The 3,944-nt window shown below is 45.3% G+C and overlaps 1 pseudogene; it reads right to left on the bottom strand.

Annotated features, from left to right (window-relative positions):
* Positions 1-144: 144 nt before the first annotated feature.
* Positions 145-669, bottom strand: LOC102002916 (annotated as a pseudogene).
* Positions 670-3,944: the final 3,275 nt, after the last annotated feature.

The following is a 3,944-nucleotide window of genomic DNA, read 5'->3' as shown; positions in this document are numbered from 1 at the left end:
GTTGTGTGTGTGTATACATGTCAGACTACCTATAGGAACAAGTTGTGTGTGTGTGTACATGTCAGACTACCTATAGGAACGAGTTGTGTGTGTGTGTGTGTGTGTGTGTACATGTCAGACTACCTATAGAAGCAGCTCCTGTGACTTCTGCAAGAGTCACTTCTTCAGAAGTCCCCTCCGTTCAGTTTGCCTCGTTCTTAGAAGCCTCATCAAAATTCTCCACCAGGTCTGGGACTTCATCTATCATCATCCTCTCCACTAGCAAAGGGTGCTTTTCCATCCACGGGTTGTTTGGGCAGAGCTTCAGCCAGTCTCCTTAAACTAGTCAGACTGTCTGCCCCAAGCTGGTTTAGAATGCTGGGAAGCATTTCTGTCAGTTGCTTTGTCTCAGCGTGGCCTGTAATGGTGAAGGTGTTTGCTGCCAGAGAGGCCTGAACTTTAGGGTTGTTAAAATGGATCACTGTTCCTTGGTTTGTAAACATGTTCACCTCTTCAATACCAGAGATATTGTTCACCCCTAACTTCTTTAAGGAGAACTGCAGTTTTTTTATCATCTGCTGTGGCTGTTCTGTGAACCACCTTCTTTCTGCCAGCAGTTCCTTTCCCACCAATGAGCACTTGTGCCTGCAGCTTGGCCAGTTTTTCCTGGTTCATGATTATTTCTTTCATCTTGTCGGAGTGGAAATGGGGCCGCGCAGGGGACTAGGGTTCGCGCGCAGGGGGTCTCGGGCGGACCAGCTGAGATAAGGCACACACACGCGGGGACGCAAGATCCACAACTCGTTCTTATAGGTAGTCTGACATGTACACACACACACACAATATGTAAAATAAAATCATTCAAAGATTTCATACAAGCATGTATGTGTATCCTCTCAATTCCTTTAGAATACATAAAATAGTTAAAGTAGCGCATACAGTTGGATTAACTTGCTGTAATGTTTGAGATGACAACAGTGTGCAGAGGGCACAAGCTCTCCATGACTGCAGGCAGTGGACCAGTCTGTTTCCTGTCATTCTACTGAAATACTCAGGTGGGCATTTAAATGGCCGTTTATAAAGGTAAAGGAGGAAACCCTGTGTTAGAATGAGGGGTCTAATTTTAATTGGACGTCTTAATTAAGTGAGTCGAAGGGGGCTTTTGATTGCTGGACATCAGTACTTCAATTGGTGGACCTTGTTAGTCAGCCTCAGGAGGAGGAAGTGGCCTTGGTGGCTATCTTTAGGAATGTGACCTAATGGGTTTTAGCAAGGCAGAGGGATTGGGGAGAAGGGCAAGGCCTGCCGGAGCCATGTTTGCCAGGCTCCTGGTGGCCAGAGTCCCTTCACATCTGAGATGACCAGCTTACAGCCTTACCTTGTTGATCAAGGGAGTACATAATGGTGGCAGCAGGTAACTCAACAAAATACAAATCTCGTGGCCACGACATCGTCACCTAACGGCCTCCCTCTCTGAGCTCCTAAGGTTTCGGGTCCTCCTGAACAGTGCTATGCTGCAACAGGGCTTTGGGGGGATACTTGCTGTGTGACACTGTTCTTGGGGAGATATAAACAAACATTTGCTCACCCCAAATAGGGAACTGACAACAGAAGAAAGTACAGATACCATCAAGGTCAACCTGGTGAATCAATGAGTTTTACTGGGGTCAAAGACAGCTGCATCCCTCACCCAGCAAAGGTGACAGCTCGCAAAAGCTAGAACCTGAAGCACACTGCACAGGCTGGGGAAGCTCAGCATGTCAGAAAAACATCCTTCCCACGCAGCTGCTGTAGGCAGTCAAGCATGTCTAGAGTGTCTGAGCAGCCCTTACTGCTTGTATATGTTTGGGGAGGCAGGGGCTACCTGTTTTTTGCTTAAAAAGCCTTCCTGCTGGACGGGATGTTTACAACACCGATTATTTCACTTCCCCTGTAAACATCCTGTCTTTTTTTTTTTATTTTTCATGCTCTATTTAACTTTATTTTATATGCATTGGTGTGAAGGTGTCAGATCCCCTGCAACTGGATCTTCAGACAGTTTTGAGCTGCCATGTGGGTGCTGGGAATTGAACCTGGGTCCTCTGGAAGAGCAGTCAGTGCTCTTAACCACTGAGCCATCTCTCCAGCTCCCTAAACATCCTGTCTTAATGATTTTTTTTTCCCTTAAAATGTCCTGTTTTGCCTCCTTTTTAACATCCTGTCTTCAAATGTTCTGCAGATTGGGGCTGGAGAGATGGTTCAGCCCTTAGGTGCGCTGGTTGTTGTAATGGATCTGGGCTCAATTCCCAGCACTCTTTAATTAATATGCTACTGTAGCCTTTAACTATTGAAGCAAGGCTATGGAGGAGTGCTGCTTACTGCCTTGCTCCCTATGGCTTGCTCAACCCACCTTCTTAAAGAACCTAGGACCACCAGCCCCACCCACATTGGGCTGGGCCCTTCCCCGTCAATCATTAATTAAGAAAATACCCTACAGGCTTGTCTACAGTGAGATCTTATGGAGGTAAGTTCTCAAGTGAGACTCCCTCCTTTCCCGTATCTCTAGCTTGTGTCAAATTGACATAAAACTAGCCAGCACAAGCATTTTCTGATTGCTAGGCAATCTTTAAGAATAATACTGTTTTCAGGGGGTCCACAGTGGTCCAGAACCACACTCAGCATCCCATTCTCTGTCCCTATTGACGCAGCAAGTTTTACTCTCTGATGGGCATGCAGAGTGCACTCCTTCCTGTGAAATGGCTGCAGAGCTACCTCAGGTTGAGCTCCTGCTTAGAGGCTCAGCAGCTGAACCTGCAGACAATTGGAAAAGGCTTTCTTTGACTGTAGGACAGCACTTCAGGGAATGTCCTAATGCGCGAAACAATCCCACACCAGTTAGGATTTAAAGGGGTATTTATTTTGGGGGTAAAACTCACAAAGCATGAACCGTCAGGAAAGGAGCCTAGTCGCTAGAGCAGGAGCAGGAACCAAGAGCAGGAACTCGGGCCCAAGAGAGCTGGCCGAGGCTTGCTGCTCTTTTTTAAAGATAAATAGACCACGCCACAGTGGGCTGATATTTCAGCAGCTATTGGCTGAAGGTGGGGAAGGTCCTCCCGCAGCACCTCCCCCTTTTGTTTAAGTAAGAGCATCTAAACCTACTACAAAATTATATACAATAAGAACAAATATCCTATCCTAACTAGCCCAAGTCTTGCATAATAAATAACTTGGGCAAGTCATGAGAGGAAAGTTGCTACATTTATCTAGTCTTCAACCCCATAGAAGATCCGAGAAGGGAAATAATGTTACCTGGGTAATTAGGAAGTGCAATCAAACAACTTCCAAAACATGCAGCAAATCACAGAGACAACTGGCCACCTGGGCAATCACCCAAACTCACGTTTTCAGCGTTGAAGCAACCAACTTTGACTAAGGCCTAGAATAACTGACAGATTATTTTTAACAGGCAAGAGATTTTTCAGAACCGTCTTACCCTCTCTTAATAAGATTTGACAGTTCTGCTTATCCATTTCCTGATACTGTGTATTTTGTCAGTAGTTGAGGTATGGGCAGTTCCTTGCCCAGAGGCCGGTTTTGTCAAGAAGGCAAGCTCCAAGTGGAGTGTCTTTGGTGCTCAACAATCTCTTGGGAATAGGTCAGTGTTTCCTGGAGTGATTGTGTCTCACTACCACAGAACTCTAAGATTAAATTAAATGCCATTTTCTACAGCTCTTCGAAGAGGTTGAAGACTATTTATACAAAATATAATCTCTATGTATCTAAAGAACCTGATTAGTCTAACTATAAATATGACAGACATAGACGACTATTGATCTACAATTCTTTTTTTTAATATTTATTTATTTATTATGTCTGTGTGTATCTCTGAGGGCCACAAGAGGGCACCAGACCTCATTACAGATGGTTGTGAGCCACCATGTGGTTGCTGGGAATTGAACTCAGGACCTTTGGAAGGGCAGGCAATG

Source organism: Microtus ochrogaster, chromosome 7 (genome assembly GCF_000317375.1).
Source record: "Microtus ochrogaster isolate Prairie Vole_2 chromosome 7, MicOch1.0, whole genome shotgun sequence".
In the NCBI taxonomy this organism is placed as follows: domain Eukaryota; kingdom Metazoa; phylum Chordata; class Mammalia; order Rodentia; family Cricetidae; genus Microtus; species Microtus ochrogaster.
Note: the sequence above shows the minus strand (reverse complement) of the source record. Positions and strands in the feature narration are given on the sequence as shown.